General features: G+C 40.4%; 1 non-coding gene across 1 annotated transcript; it reads right to left on the reverse strand.

Annotated features, from left to right (window-relative positions):
- Positions 1 to 2,030: 2,030 nt before the first annotated feature.
- TRNAN-GUU lies at positions 2,031 to 2,104 on the reverse strand. The gene has a single exon. It is a non-coding gene; the product is annotated as a tRNA-Asn (tRNA).
- Positions 2,105 to 17,497: the final 15,393 nt, after the last annotated feature.

Consider the following 17,497-nt stretch of genomic DNA (forward strand, 5'->3'; position numbering starts at 1 on the left):
ACCACAGTGATAAGTGCTCTGTAAGATTCCTTTTTAGTTCCCTTGTTTGCCAGTAACCTGATATATAGTGAGCTACAATAACCCCTCTAATTTTGCCCTGTAGTTTGGTACAAGAATTCTATATTTTGAGGCCTGATACATATTTTCAAATACTTATAATACTTGGGCAGCCTGTGTTGTGATTAATACAAGTTACTGCTGTTTAGCTGTTGGAGGATTGTTGCAAGTGGTCATGGTGCTTCATGGTGCTGCACCCATCCTGTCCAAAGCCCCTGTGGTAGGTTTGTGTCTTGCTGTCCTGCATGCCTTACTGATGCCTGAGTAATGCCTTATTGATGAAAGCATCAATAAGCAATATTAGCATGAGCAGGACTTTTTCATGTTGCCAGACAAATCACTACATACATTTCAGACCTAGTTGAGCCTTGAAGGGCAAATGTAGTGTTTTTCCTGGCTACTGTCCAGCAGTGGGAGAAACAAAGAAAGAAGCTCTTCATTGAAACTTCCAAGTTGGTTGGTGTTTTTTTGTTTGTTTGTTTGTTTGGTTGGTTGGTTTTTTTGTTTGTTTGGGTTTTTTTGTTTTATGCATACACCCTTTGTATGTGAGTACCTATGGCACCTTAATTAAAAATTTATGAAGTGTTATATGGGCAAAGAACTATGAAGATATGTTTTCAAACTAGCACATGCATGTGTTCTGTGATTGATTTAATGCAATGGAAGTTTTGTCCTTATCCTTGTGCCTGAGTAACATCTGGTCCTTTCTGTTAGAGTGAAAATGGTCACAGTGAGTAAATATTTCTTCTTCTCATGCTCCCAGTTTCTGTAACATTTATGCACGTTTTATGTACAATGATAGCAAAATTCCCAGTCAGCTTCTAGAATTTCTGGGCTCTAGTTCTTTATTTTAGACGCTTAAAACAATCTCAGAAAAGTGTTAATATAGAAGTGTCAAATCATGATTGGAAGGAAACCCTTCTAGTGTTCTCTGTGTATCATCAGCTCTAGATTTACTGGCATCTGGTAATGACTGCTTGGATCCTTTTGACATGAGTTCTTGGTTCCCAGTTCTTAATGCTTGTCAGGCTGGACTTTCTGAGGAATGTGGCTATCCAGATGTTGTCGACAGCACAAAACTTGTTCTTTAAGAGTAATGAAAAGGTCCAGATGTAGCTATTTAGGATTAGGAGCGAAGCTGTGAACTGGGGTTCAGGGAAGAGCAGTAGCAGGCCCCCAAACTGTGAAGACAGGTTTAATAATGTGTAATACATTGTGTACACAAAACAGAAACTTATAATGCATGGTATAGTAAGCATATTAAATATAGCTGGCACTATTAATGTAATTTAATAAAATATATAAGTGTATAAACTTTTAATATCAGGGATTATATGTCATCTCTTGAAATTCAGCTTTAGATGTAATTACTTCAGTTCAGAGTAGGTATGAGATAGATAGATGGATGGATGGATGCATGCAGGCTAAGCCTGTGGGCAGCTGTCATCCAGAAGACCGGGAGTAAGGATGCTCATGGAACCAAGATGGAGGGAACCTGAGGGACTGGTATAAAGTTGTCAGGAGAGGCTTAGGTTGGATATTAGAAGATTCTTCACCCAGAGTGTGGCTGGACACTGGAACTGGCCTCCAGGGCAGTGATCACAGCACCAAGCCTGGCAGCTTTGAAAAAGTGTTTGGACAGTACTCTCAGGTACATGGTGTGACTCTTGAGGCTGGTCCTGTGCAGGGCAGGAGTTGGACTTTGATGAACCTTTTGGGTGCCTTCCAACTCAGAATACTCTTTCAAGAGTTGAGCTTTCCCTGGAAATGGACCTGGGGGTTCTGGCAGACACTGAGTGAGCCCAGGCCAGCAAAGTGCCATTGTGACAGGTCTATTTCTGTGAAGCTGCTGTCCAGTGGGGTGGCCACAGCATATACTGGTGCTTGTTGTTGTTCCTTCCCTGGGCAGGACCTGGCATCTTCCCTTACTGAGCTTCACGAGGTTCTTTTTGGCCCTTAAAAGGGATCTCCTCCGTCCCTGGGTGGGCTCGAACCACCAACCTTTCAGTTAACAGCCGAACACGCTCTCCGATTGCGCCACAGAGACTGATGCGTTTCACTTCCCAGAGGAGCTGAATTCCTGGCTGTGTTCAATAAGTGCTGCTGGTGGTGCCTGTGTGTGCTGAACACTGACAGAGCAGTACTGCAGACACACTGCTGCAGCAAACCTGACATGCTATTGTGTCAGAATACAGGGGCAAGAAATGCTGTTACCTCCTGTGGGGAGTGAAAGATGAGATTCTTTTGAAGTAGCTGTTCCTCACTGCTTACCACTCTCAGGAGAGGAGGTCTTGGGGTTGTGTCATGCCAGGCAATTTGTTAGTGGTTCCAAGTTAACAGCACTTGTTTCTTGTGCTTTTTGTTCTCCTGGAAATTTAGCTTTAAGAAGTCTGAAAACCTATGTTGCTTGTTAATTGTATGTTAATGTAATAAAAGCAAAACACGGGTATGCTTCAGAACATGGATTGTGAGACCTCAAACTTACTGACTGCAGAAATCTCAGCGCAGCTGAGAGCTGGGGGTTAGACGTGAGAGAGCTGTTGGGCAGGTCTTAATGAACAGGGAAGATTTCATGGTGAAACTTGCATTTTTAAGCTTCATACCTCAAAGAAACAAGATGCTATCAATACTAGTGGGCATATGTATTTTTTACTGTCAGTCGTCAGCCAGGAAAAGATAGAGCCTTCTGCTCTGTTGCCCTTGCATATTGCTGGAAACAAAAGGATATGAACTACTGAGATACATGACAGGAGCTGAGTTCTGTTCAGCTAGTGAGTCTGTACCTGGTTTGTTTAGTTTTCTGCCAGAACAAAACTATTTTAGTATTCCAGCCTTTTTGTTTTTGTTCATTTGGTGAAGGAAATACAGCAAAAAGTTGGCTTGAAATCTTTTGAAAGTTAGGAAGCTTAATCTCTGCAGGGCTGTGCTTTGAAGTGCTGCTGAAAGCATTGCTGATGAATTTCTCCTGTCTCTGAGCTGCAGAAGCATAGGAAGATGCGTAAACTGTGGAAGGGTTTGGAGTGACTTTCACGTTGAGAGACAGGAACTGTTAGGTGGAGAAAGACATACTCTCAGTACCAGCAGTAGATAGCCTTTCTTAGCAGGGAGTATGACAACAAGCTGCTCCCTTTCCCTTATCTTCTGGTATTTGAAGCTGTACTGTAAGGCAGTCTACACCGTGTGCCTCATAGCTATGGGTCAGGTCTGTCCCACAGTGTGCACTGGGGTCTTACTGCTCCAGCTGCCCCCCTCAGGGCTAAAGTGATGGTACTTGGCTCCTGTCTGCCCTGCACACTGGGTTACTTGCCAGGATCCCTTCTATGAGACACGGGTGGATATCCAGGTTTCATCCTGAGCTGGATTTGGAGGGTAGCTGGGCTGAATGGAGCTGGGATGGCCCATGTTAAGTGTTAAAGAGAGAATCCACTCCTTTTTCCCTCCCCTACTCTGCAACTGCTTGCAAGTCAGATGGACATAAATGTCCCTTTTCTGGACTATGCCATTGCTCAACTGCATGTGTGCATTGTATGAAAAATGATACCTAATCATGTATAAAATAACTTTCAGATGTGAGAGAGTTCGTGTGTGTTCTCATGCTCTGTAACTTCCGCTTCCCTTGCAGCCTCAACTGTAGGCTTTACAAGGGTTAGATGAGTTTGCTACCAAGCAAAACTCTTTCCTCCAGAGCTTTTGTCTTTTAAATGACCTATTGAAAAGCTCTCCCTTCGCCTGTGCACAACGGATTTCTGTCAAGTCCTGTCAAATCTCCCAATCTGTTTTCATCTTATGGTGCAATTTACTTTTATCCCAAAACATGGCTCTCCAAATTTGCCAAAGAAAACACTGGACTCTATAGAAAGGCTGTTTTAAATGAAGGTGTTTGGAGGAATCTGTTACAAAAGTAAAAAAAGTATGAGAAAAAAGGCAATGTGTTTTTTATAGAATATGTTTTTTAAAAAAATCTTTTATGCTCTGGTTAGAGACCAAGTGGACCCTTGAAACCACATTCTCTTTCCTTATTGAAATTTTATGTCTCTCACTTAATAAGCGGCCATGAAAGTGCTGGATTTTTTATTTAAAGGCCAATGTGAACATTAGAAGATCTTTTCAGACATAACTGAGAAATGCTGCTGAATGAGACTTGCCAAACTGATACAAGAGAGAGAAGATATTTGTCTTGGGCACCTGCAGTTGGCCCTCTCCAAAGCTTGATCTCTCCATAATCATTAGTTCTCTGCAGTGCATAGAGAGAGGCTTGCAAAGGCAATGCAAGACGGGTCTGGATTGCTGTAGAAGCATTTGGGTGGCAAACTCCCTTTGAGTATTTGGGCACAAATTATTTGTGTAAAATCTTACAAGGACACAGAACATACGTGGGTTCCCACTTAATGCCAATCACTTACTTCCCCCTAGTTCTGTAGTTGTAGCTTTCCTGTAATAATTCACAGGTGCTCTATATAAAGTTCATTTAGGTGCATATGGGGAAATGGGGATTATGGCCATATGTTATAGGAGCCCTGGTTGCATACTACCCAAATTTAGCTAGTACAGCTTAATAATGTAGGGTTATTGCATTGTAGCTCTTCATTCTCAGTAGGATTTTTTTAACATCTTCTGTGGTTACTAGTGAGTTGAAAATTCTTTCATGAGGAGGAAGAGGAAAAAGAAGAGCTCAGGTCAGATAAAATAAAGTGTTTGACCAGTGACTGTAATTTTATAGCCTGGTACAAGCTCCAGAAGGGCTGGGGAGGCTCAGGTTTGCTGGTGGAGTGTCAGTGTTAGCTGCTTTGGAGGGGGCAAGGAGGACACTTGGCTCCTCTCGTACTGGTCATACTCCTTTCAAAAATATTTATGATTTTTGGAATCTAATGATTTAGATGTTCAAGCTGGATATTGTGTCCTAGGTCATGATGAGAGCTGAACTTGCATGAGCCTTGTGTTCATAAAAATGCAGTATCTTGGCCTTGCTGAACACTGTCCTTTCACAAAAAGTCCTTATCTGAAAACTTACTTTTCTATAAAGCATAACATGGAAACTTGTGGAAAGAATTTCCTTTCAGGACAAAAGCAATATCTCTCTGGTGTTCTGCAAATGCATCTCTTTGTGACTTACAGATGGAGAAATTGAACCTTTGTGCTGGCTTCGGGCTTAAACTGGCTTATTTTTATTTATTTTAGCATTTTATAAGTCACACCTTTAGTTAAACTGGTTCAAGCTGGCTGTGTAGAGAAGTCCACAGATGGAACACACTGAATGACTGCCTGAAAACTGGGCAAAATTGATGACTCTATCCTGTAGTGGCTGAATGGCTCCAGCTGGGTTTTATCTTACAAGAAACCTCTGTCTGAAGCAGTGTCAGGATTAACAGCCTGGCTGGTTTGTTCCCTTCCTTGGAAAACTACTCCATTTGACTTCCTGGATGCTGTGAAAGTTACTGTAAAATCAGAGGTGAAAAAGTTACTTCCCCAAAGAATACCTCATCACAATAAGCATATTTTTGCAAGGCAAGGAAATTCTTAAAAAAAAAAAAAAAAAAAAAAAGTTATTACAGAGTGGACCAAGGAAGGTGGAGAAGTGCAGGGAAGGAGGAGGAGCAGAATGGGTTTTGTATCAAGTGCTTTTCAAGTTCTCTTCCATAAGATGGCAGCAGTTTATTTTGTCAACTGGAGTGGGAGACTGGTCTGCTGAAAGCTCTACAGAATAGGCCTTCAGTCTAAGGCTTTAATTCTATTTTCTTGGTACACATCTCTCCAGTATAGATCAGTTGTGAACCTTACTTTATGTGCAAAACTGTTTTCTATTGTTTGGTACAGAGGTAATTTTATTTAATTTTTTTATGAATACAAGCACACATGCTTTTGCATTTGTAAGGGTTTAGTGTGCAAGATGTGGGGAGAGTGACGGTTGTTTGGCCTATATTGATATTTTATAAGTGTTTCACTTTGTGTGACTGTTTTGTCAGCAATTGCCCAAAACCTTGGGTTCTGTGAACGGAAGAGGTAGAAAATCTGTTGGGATTTTTCTCCCCTCAAATAACTGGAGTTCAGTTTCATGACACAACTGCTTTCAGTAGAATCGAGACACTCATTTTCTTTTGAAGAGGGAGACTGTGGAAAGAGGGGATTTCCCCTCCCCCCCAACAGAAAACAGTGGAAGGGAAAACATATGGGAAGAACTATTTTCTAAAGTCTTATGACATAAAGGATTTTCTATTTCAGCAATTTAACTTTCCATTCTAAAGGTTTTCCACATTTTCAGTGACACCCACAGTGGTGTGTGCAATACATTTCTGCAGTTTGACTGCCTCCTGTTCTTTCATGCATTTTTTCTCTGCCGATGAGCGTCAGACACTTATCCTGTTAGTACCAAGTACTTAACAATCATAAACTGCTGTGATACTCACTAATAGAAGATTTTATTTAAGTACAAACTATGAATAATCTTCTCAGTGCTTGTGTTTATTCTGAGTAGCTGGATAACATGGGAGGAGTGAAAAGCAGCCTGTTTTTGCTTTCCCTGCTTACACTTACTGGCTAATGTTAGTCATCTGTTTTGGTTTCCTGTGGCCCTTTAGTATCCAATCAATCAAGTGAGCAGGAGCCACAGTAGCAAAGTTGTAAACTTGAAGACTCAAGGAACAAGACTCTGTGGTATTTGCCTTCTGTTAAATATTAAATTAAATGGATTAAGTTTAATTTAAGGATCTGTGATTCTGATTTCTGGTGTTGATGTTCTGTTGCAGTACAGCCCAAATGGGGTCCCCCCTGACTCAGTTCTGACATTGCTCCCCTGTCCTCAAGTTTGTGCTCTGGCTTTGTGGGACCCCAGGGCTGGATCTTGTCTGGAACTGAGTGGGCCAAGCACAGCAAGTGTGAGAGGTTTCCACAGATGTGCTGGGAAAGGGATGTGCCCAAAGTACTAATGACAGGAGTCTGATAGTTTTAGTCCTGAAGAGAATTTGGGTGTTTAGAGGCCAAGAGCATCTCTCTCCTAGCCTCCTTTTCTACTGAAAACATCAGCTGAGATTAATTGCTTTTAGTCCTTTCTTCCTTTCTCTGAACTGTACCCCAGGTTGAACTAGGAAAGAAGGACTTTGAACTCAAAAATTTTGGCCAGTGAAGTTTAAAGTCTTCAAAGTAGTTATGCTTGGCAAGAAATGCAGTATTTTAAGGGGTCATTTCATTGTTACTGGTGTGCAGTGTGTGTGTTGCCTGATTTATACCAAGGAGACTCCTGGAATGTGTGTCCTGGTGACTTCTTTCCTTCTTTCTTTCCAATTAACTTTAAAGAAATAAAAAGAGAGATGAAAGCAAGTTATTTGAGTAATATTTGAAATGTATTTATTCTAGACAAGTTCACATTCTTTTCAAGAGTCCGCTTTCTTCCACTTTTGGAATGGGGTCTTTTACACCTCAGATTACTTGCCTTGTGATAGCATCCAGAGACTCTGCTCAGGATGACTCCAGAGGGCTTGGGGAAACAAAATGGGTGAAACGAAAAGTAATGAGAGCAGTTTGGAGTTGGCTTGTGGCACTGAGCACAGGAGCAGATCAACACAGAGCTGGAGCCTGGATGGGGAAGACCAAATTCAAAGTAAAATGCCTGGTTTATTCAGTTCAGGTGGAGTGAATGAAGCAGAGAGGGCTGGCCCAGCATGTAGCTGAGTGTTAGCTTAAGGATGGGGCTTTTTGTGGCCACATACAGTGCCTTTGCTTTTCTTTCCTGCAAAGTTTTGTTACAGGACAAGTTAATGGCAATAATTTTGGTTAGTAATTAATTTCTTGGAGCAAATAACTTGAAATCAATTGAGTATCAGATATTGTCACATATTACTTTGTTTAGTGTTTAGCCACAAATAGCTCATGACAGTTTTTGTATTATAATACACTGTAATTTACTTTAATCAAGCATGTAATTCCTAAGAGACAGGGTGGCATTGGGCTTGTGTGTTCTTTGGTCCATTCTACATTGAATCCAACACAATGGGTGCAGCTGATTGATTTAATGTCATCCTAAAAGAATTCACACAAGCTGCTGAAAAAGAAAGCAGGCCATGGAAATAAATTGTAACTAAATATGTTCTTAAATATAAGACCACAATGCACACAGAGTGTGTATACTGCTATCCCCTGCTGAACTTTCTCAATTGTCTTAAAGCCTTAACTTCCTGTTAAGAGAAGGAATAAGAGAATAAAAGGGAACCCAGTAGAGTATATTCTAGTAAACAGTAAATTCTGTGAAATGGTCCTTTCATGTCAGACAGGTGGAAGTTCAAGATTCCAGTGCAGTTCAGAAGAAATGTGAGATTCATACCAAGCATGAAGGTATTCTGTTTATTGGCACAAAAGTTAAAGTAATAGTGAGAAATCCAATAAATCTGTTAAAATCTCTCTGCTAGATAGGGGTAGCTTTTGGGGAGTTTTCAAGTCTGCTGTAAATCAAAGCAGTTTGCTGGTTCACTGTCTGTTCATGGGCTGGGTGGCCAAGAGAGTCATGGAGCTGATCAATAGCTTTAAAATAGCTTGGTCTGCAGTGGTATACACCAGAGCTGACAATTGCTGCAAATCTACCTGTTCCTCTGACCAGATCCTGACATGACACTAGCACTGGGTGTAGGTTTCTGTTACAGAAAAACCCATAGCAATTCAATGTTTTGCTTGATAAGCCCAGTTATCTGGGAAACACATAAAGGGTGGATGCATGTTCCATCAAAGCAGAGATATAGCATACACAATTACCTCTGGCTTGCACCACTTCCAGCAAACTGACTTTGTTTTGATTTTGGAGAGGTTGTGTTTTAAAGTGTCAGTATTCAACTGAGAGAGGCTATTTACCTTTTATTTACTAGACAAACCATGTGATTCCTTGCATTAGGATGTTCATTAATTCTGCTCTAACTATGTCAGAAACCTACTAAAAAGATTTCAGAAAATTTCCATGCCAGATATTTCAAAGTACTTTAGATGATTTATTTTATTCTATTTCTAGGTTATTATACTTGAAATTATACTTGAATGCATTCCTGAAGAAGGGCCTAAATAAATCATTTCTATTTCAAAAACAATGGAAGTAACTTCACTCAATACACGGAAGGATATTGCTGAGCAAGTGTAATGCTTGCTACATGGCTTTGTATGCTGCTCTTGAAATAGTACCTGTGGCAACTCTAAATCACATTTTTCTGGTACAATTGTCCCCAGTGCTGCAATAGGATCTGCCTGTCAGGAAGCTTGCAGCCCTTGAATCCCACTGAGCTCTGGGGGGATTTGTGTGAGCTTGAGGATCTGTTCCAGGGTGAGCTTTGTTTCAAAGTGGAGGCTGCAGTGTTGGAAATGGAGTGACAAGATGGGGTTGAGAAAATATGAGTCCTCTTGTAGCATCTCCTGCCCAGGGAAATGACATCTTTGTGGCTGCAAGGGTTTAAGCAGGTTGTATTTCCTCATCTTCTAGTATTTAATTAAAAGATAGAAGTGGACTAAAGAGGCAAAACAAACAGAAATTTTCCTTATTCTGATGTGTTGGTGCAGGTTGATATCATTTACCTTAGCATGCCTGTTGCTGGAGAAACTTGTAACAATAAAATATGTACCAGTGAGAAGCCAATTTATGTACCAGAAATGACTACATGTGTTACATAATTAGAATACCTGCCCCAACTGCTGAAACCTATCGCTGCTGGGCCTGCTTTTAATCTAGCATCTTCTCTTCAGCTCAAAGGATGAAATGTAGCTGGGGAGCCTTATGAGAACCAGATGGGAAGCCTGGCTGGAGGGCTGCTGGGGATGGAGACTACCTTGCCCCACTCTGAGCCAAGTGTACTGTGTGCCTTTGAATGATACCTTAATCCATGATAAAGACAGACAGCTCACTTTTCCAAAATCAAAACCATATTCATCAATTGTAGCCTCTTTCCAACACAGTACAGGCTACTGCTCTGAGAAATGCTGTTTGGAACTGCTTGATACAGGCAGAACTAGATGACTATACATGGATAAGATAAAATCATTCAGCTACCTAATAAATAAAGTTGAAAGATGTTCTAAGATGATACAAATTCAAGTACTAACTTGATTTATTTTCTCAGAAGGATGTTTGCTCCACCTTTCAGTCACTGAATCCTGATTTATGGGGCACGTTTTTAGGCTTGATTTCCCCCTCTTTTTTAAGAAAGAAACCTTTAAAATATAGTTAGTTGACCTAGTGCTCTCTGTTCAGCTAGCTTCATACTGCTTAAATTAATACAACTCATTCAAAACTGTTGTTGAATGGATGGGTTTTTAAATCCACAAGGATTCAGTTTTGGTAATGAGATGTTATTTCTATATGGTAGAATACCAGTAGAAGTAAAGTCAATAAACTCTAAAGGCAGATATATTAAAGAATTCTTATGCAGCATGATTTTCCTCTTACCATTGAGGGAAAAGATTGTACTTTGCACAGGAACTGAAATGTTTCCCTTTCTGTGGTCCTGTGTGGATTTAAATAAAGCAGCAACTAAGAGAAACAGGGGTTCATAAAGAAAGCCTTGTTTATAATTATAGAGTGGTTGTAAGCATAGGTTCATAGCAGTTGTTTTTCTTGTTCAGAATTTTATTATGGATCTTTAAGTTTCAAATGACTCAATACTTTGCATGTGTAGACAGATTCTAGGTAAATAAACATTACTTATTATTTTGAGATAATTCTTCAAATATATATTTTCAAGGATGTGTTCTTTGTTTGACCACATATGACTCCTATAAATCTATAAACTATTTTAAACCAGATTATCAGATTGTAAATATGATAAAATGGAGCTAGAGGGAGAAATAAATATTTTTGCTAGTTAATAGTTCTAGTTTTATCAAAAAACTCATTGGCACAGGTATAAATTATTAACTGGTTGTTCAAGATTTTTGACATGGTTGGAATTTAAAAAAATTAACCACAAAAACATAAGATGATGTGTTTATTTGCTAAATCAGGGGATATATTTATATTTGCAGAAGTAAGAATCTTTGACCGCCATCTTTTGAACAGCATGATGTGTTTATCATCTACATATTCCATCAGGAGCAGAAATTGATTGTGAAAAATGTGAAACTTAGTTTAACAAGTTCTGTCTACAAAGATAAAATACTTCCTTGGCTAGGATTCTGCCTGTTACTTTTTAAATATCTCTTGAACTCCAATGGTGGAATTTTTTATAGCCCTGCACATGTGAACAACTTGGTGGTAAAAGTAACCTTCAAAAGTAAAGCATTCATTGAACTGGAAGAAAAAGCTTGAGTAACCTCTCCTCTTTCCAGGTGATGTTCTCCTTCGGCAAACAATTTGTATTAAACTCACAGTGCCCTCAACACTTAAGGCTATGACTGATACAGCCAGTACACTGTGTTATGTACCACAGTACACAAAACATTGTGTGTTGTGAATTATTTTCACAAACCATTGATTCAAAAGGCTGTGGACTTCAGAACAGCATGTTTTGAAACATTGAAGGCTTAACAAAAGACACTCAATCCACCAGAAGAATGAGTCTTATGGGCACAGTTTGTAGCGCTGCTGCCTGAAGGATTGGGTGGATCCAGATATAAGAATCATAGTTCAGTCTTTGCTGTAATTTATATGTCCACGTGTTGCTGGAACTGGTAGCAAAATTAATCATATCAATCTTTTTTCTTCTTTTTTTAAATTTATTTTACATTTAAAAGGTTAAGATTTCAGAGAGCCAGGCCTTAAGCTGTATTCCTTCTGTTTTGAACTGGTAATGTCTCCATTTGCATATGACACCATGTGTTTCTTTGATTTATTATTTTAGTCAAGGAATAAGAAAAACATTCAAAGCCTACTGTAGGTTCTGACAAATAAAATTACTGATTTCTTACATCTGAAAAGCCAAGTACCCATAGTCTGGCTGGTTCAGATTTGTCTAACTGCAAAGGTGTTAGACTGCTTCTTATTCATGCTTCATTTGAGATTCCAACCATTTAAAGAATGTTATCCTACTAGTATATACAATCCATTTATTTTATTGCACATACTTTGTTATTTAATGCCACCCAGAGTTTTTAAGGTGGCTTAGATTAAGTAAAAGGGCAGTGTTAACTATTAACATCTACAGCTTAAACCAGACCTGATACAGTAAAGGGAAAAACATTCATCACAAGATGCCAGTGTGCCAACAGTGAAACTTGCCCCTGCATTGTAAGATGAATGCTGCAGGCTGGTAGAGCCTGGTTTTGGTCTGACTCCTCGGGATGCCTTGAGCAGCATCCAGCCTTCTGGAACTGCTGCGCTGAGAAAGGCGGTGGGCAGTGGTGCCCAGACCCAAAGCCGGTGATGGACAGCAGGAAGGGAGGGATGATGCCCTGTGACAACAGATCTAACAGTGGGAAGAGGCACAGCTTTGGGAGTAAGTTACACTTAAACCTGAGGCAGTGAAGAAAGGGGAGCTGTGAATGACATCAGCTGTGGAGACTCACAGGGCCAGAGTTAAAATGGCCTGATTTTTTGTTTGTAGCTGTACTGCCTGTGCCTCAAAGAGATGCTTTGCATGGCTTAAGGCAATGATGAAAGCAGGAGGTGCTGAGGACATGAGTTAAGTCTCTTCTCCATCTGAGTCAATGTTCTCTGTCTGTCATCTGCTTCTCATACAATGTTTCAGTACAAAAACCCAGTTAGAGATTATTGTTCCATGAAGAAGAAAGCTAAGCTTTTCACTATCTAATAAACATTTTCTGAAGAGTTGCCAATGTCTTCTGAACAGAGTAATGATGTTTCTGCAATAAATCATGCCATTACTGACCTTAAACTTTCCCTGGACAAATGTCCTCCCTCCTGACGAGTGACATTTCAAACAGGAATATAAGCATTTAAGATAAGGACAGCATGTTCTATAAAGCACATTCTTGGTGTTCTGCAGACAATAATCTCTGAGCTACTTGTGTTGATAATTTTGGGGGATTTCATCATGCCAGTACATATGTCAGAATCCTGGATTTTGACCAAGAGGGTGTTACAAATAATAAACATCAGTAACATTGCCATCCACTGTAGCTAACTACCGTCTTGCACGCAGATTGCTTTGTGCACTTGTATTGCACCCAGACATATACAAAGTTTAGATTTCTCTTGCAAACCCTTGGTGTTTTGGTAACTAACTAAATGAATAAGCATATAATCTTTCAGGAACTGGCAGAACAGCATCTAGTTCTCATTACCCTCTTTGTTTCTCTCTGCCCTTTGGCTCTCACCATAATTGAAGACAACTGCTCTGGCCACAGCTTGGCATCTGCAAGATGAAGTTATACATCTTCTAGACGTGGCACCCAGTTGCCAGCACTTTTCTTACCCTTTGGTTTGCTTTGGGCCCCTGCTTTGGCCTCAGAGCTGTCTACCTGTCTCCAAGTCTGCTGCTGATGCTCTTCTAATATGGTGCGTAGTACTGGATTCCTGTGTTGCTCTATGTCACACTATGGAAAAGAATGGGATATGCTGTGTCAGACAATTACATTGAGCTAACAGTATGCTCATTTTATCTGCAAACATATCCAGAGCAATCTAGTTATTTCAGAGTTCATGTTGAGCTTTTTTTCTGTGACAGAGATGCAAGCAAAGGAGTACTCTCTGCCATCATGCCATGGGTCAGAGTACCTGCATATTTCTGTAACAGCAGCAGTTAATTTTCTATTTTAAGTAGAATGGTATTACCAGAAAATTGTTATTGTTAACATTTGCATAGAGCAGGTTAGTTCTTTTAAGTGGCTTCATGCCACTAAGTAGGAATGTAACCACAACATAGCAGTTTGTCCACAGAGAGGAAAAATAACCCTTCAAACTCCTGGCACTAGTTCCACATTAGAGCTAAATTACTGTAGCAGATTGAAATGACAAGACTTGCATTTTTAAACGAGTGTGTAAACAAATCATGTGCCCAGACTGGCATGGGACAGGAATCTTAATTTGTACATATGCCTTGGGATTTGTGCACACACACACACAAAAACAATTAAGAAATAATCAGGCAAAGAATACATAATGTAAGACTGGAGGGTTGAGTTTAATATTCTTACACCAGTAGTGCATGAAAAGACCTAAGCAGACTTTCAGGATCCAGTGTTTTCTCTAACAAGTAGTACCAGGACAGCTCACCACAAATGCCCAAGGAAACCTGTTGTGGCACTTAGACACACGGTATATATGGAGTGTGTATAAAAAGTCTGCCTAGTCTAGAATATTTATGCATAAATATACTCTAGAATACAGGCCTCTTAACTGACTTTTTTAGCTTTATAGATGCGATGCAAGAGACTAGACAGTCTGCATTCTTTGGACAGGTCCTTTCCTCTCTCAGCAGGTGGAACATGAGATGTCAGTTTGTCCTGGACTGCAGCAGAGCAAGGCATCAGTTGAAACATGCCTTGTTGTTCTCCATTTACAGTGAATGTATCCAGCAGGACTGCTTTATGAACAGCTCTTTAGGGGGCTGTTAGGTGCAGGCAGCCCCGCTGTGCTCTCCCACGTGCTTGGTGAGAGAAGCAGGATAACCTCAGCGAGGCTGAGAGCGGCTGGGCTTTGCGAGGCTGTGCCCAGCTCAGGCCACGGTATCCTGCCACACACAGGGAAGGGTTCTTCTTGACTCTCAAATTCAGGCTTTGTAAAATTATTCTATTTTGCCAGCCATGAATAAAAGACTTGTTTGAGTGGTGGAGATCTGGGTATCCTGGAGCACAGGGTGTGTGGTGGGGCACAGTGACAGCTGAGGCTGGATGATCAAGGGTGCCCTGCTGCCACCACAGCCAGGCTCGGCTGCAATGGGTGTAGCACTTATTTGGGCTGCAAGGCCAGTGCTGGGGCTAGCTGTACAGCAGCCTCAAATACTAATTAGTGTCTTAGTTTCAGAACTGTACTTATTTCCACTCTGATTTCATACAATTTTTTTTTATGTATCTGAATCTTTGGTAATTGGCCATGTTGAAATCCAGATACTTAAGGTGAAATCCAGATATTTTTCAATGGAAAAATTGTGCTTTAATAGTTCACTAACATCATGCTGTCTGATATCATAATGCTTTATTGTTATACTACCTGATTTTCAAATATGATGACACTGTGAAGTAATGGTTCATGTGAGTTAGTAGAAAACTATGAACAGGGGAAGGGAGCTCCATCAATCTGTGTCTAAGCACAGATGAAGTAACTGACCCTGATCCAAAGGCCTTTCAGCTGAGCAAATTCAAGTGTTGTACTCAGCTGCTCAAACCCAGCTTATGTCTCATATTTGTGCCTTTTATTTTTCTATTTTGGGCAAAGCTGAACAGAAAGTTTTTGCTGTTGGTTAAGTGTATATGCATGTTTTCACTTCCAGCCCAATTGCTGCCAGTGTTACAATGCACCTAATAATAATTTTTTTAAGTTAAAAAAAAAAAATTAAAAGTCCTCTTCCCCACCCCCATCCCAAACTATATAAAATGTCATGGGGTGGCTTTTCCAATAACATCTTGAACTTGTAATTCTGCAGTGCTGTCTCTGAGCCATTAATGAAACCCACATTGCAGGGATGGCCTTGAAGTAATGGAGGCAGGAGAAAGCAGCTGTATTTCCTATCCTCTGGCTCTGTGTTTTTCATTATGTTCTCTCTTATTTTTGTTTTGGAGTATGTTTTCTGGAGCAAACAGCCTTTCTGGGAATGGTCTGCTGCAGAGACCAGGTTGAATGCCTTTTGCTGGCTCTCCAAGGGGTGCCAGATGTCAGACTGCAACCTGTTAAGCAAAGCACCAAGGTGCTCGTAAAGGAGGAGCAGCATTTTCTGGGGTGAAAGTTCTGGCACAAGTATTTGACTGAATGACTGTGAGCATTGTTAGTGAAAAACCAACCCAACCAGCATGATACTGCCAGAGTTAGCCTAATGATCCCAGCACTTTACATAGCTGATGATCACTACAGGCTTATTCCCTCTCAAAATGACACATTGGAATAATATTAGCTAACTGTCTGTAGCCCGGCTGGAGCGTCTCCTTCCAGACACATAATTGGTACTGTCACCTCTCATGCTGTATGGTATGCAAAGCTGATGCCTATGAATTTTGCCCATATGTTTTTTAAGTGCACTGGAGGCAGTCAGCCTTGAATTCTGAACAAATAGTGATGGGTCAATTAATAACGGGCTGAAAAAGCACAAAATTAAAGCATGTTAGAGTGCATGCATTAGCAAGATGGTTTTTCAACAAGCTGTCAGACAGCATATATAAGAAAAGTAAAGCTACTGTGGTAGAGATAAAGAGGTTACACTTAGATAACTAAAGCAGAGCTCATCTTTGATCAGGTTTGCAAAACTGGATTCACTTTGCTTTTTCCTTACTTCATGCAATTTGTGTCCATCTATAGACATTGCAGTGGAGCATAGGGTTGAAGCTCACATGGACAAAAAGCTCCTGAGAAGGGTTTAATCCCCTTCAGCTTTCCATTGTTTGCAAACAAATCTTCCCCCTAATGAAAGACTACAAAACTGAAAAAAATTATTAGACACTGGCTACATTTTTAAAGGATCAAAATAATATAAGCACATCACTGCTTGGTTTTTTGGCTTCCTAGTAACTAATTTCTCCCAAAATATATCTGCACATTGGTGATACAAAATGTTTAACTTCACATTAATGTAAGAGTGTTTATTTATGCAGCTTCATTTCCAATAAAAGCTACGCTTTGCAGTGCATTATGCAGAATGACAGCAGTGCACTGAATTGCAAGGTCACACTATAGATCATACTCACTCTGCCAAACACCCAGTAAGGAATTTTGGAGTAAGCTGTAATAAGGGGCTGAGCAGTGAGCAGAGCCAGAAACAATACAGGTTAGAAAAATGTTTGGTTTATTTAGTGAAAGAAGAAAGAGTTTGACTTATTCGGAAGACTTTTCCTACCGTATTCATTCTGGGTCCAGGTCCTGGAAAGAAAACTTGGGATGGAACTTCCTGAAGCTGACCCTAATCTGTCCTCAGAGCCTCATGTGTCTTCCTCTGAACTGAGGGGTATGGGGTGTGTTTGAAGATCTAACCAGCAGTTTATGCCTGAACTGTTACTTTACCAGACCCTCTCCTTTTTCCATTTCGTATGTGAGGCTGCATGTCTGCTGAAAGGTGAAGTGTCATCCTCTGCACACAGATTAGGTGTGTGCTACTGTGCAGCTGAAAGCAGTGGGTCCAAATGGTAAGAATGCCTTATTCCAGATGTTTGCAGAAGTAATTTTTCCTCCAGAAGAAAAATTTACCCTAGGATAGAGAGGGTGACAGAAGTAACAATGCACAGTGCAACCACTGTATGGGTTCGTGCATTTTCTGTCTGTGGAAAATCATTTGAAGATAACAGAGGTCTAGCAGGCCAAGAAGTGCCAAAGTCAGGGTGGCAAATAGCTTCTCTTTAGGAGGGATACAGTTTTCAGGCCCTGTTTCAGATGTGG

Source organism: Onychostruthus taczanowskii, unplaced genomic scaffold, assembly GCF_017590055.1.
Source record: "Onychostruthus taczanowskii isolate IOZ18803 unplaced genomic scaffold, ASM1759005v1 scaffold3, whole genome shotgun sequence".
Taxonomy (NCBI): Eukaryota; Metazoa; Chordata; class Aves; order Passeriformes; family Passeridae; genus Onychostruthus; species Onychostruthus taczanowskii.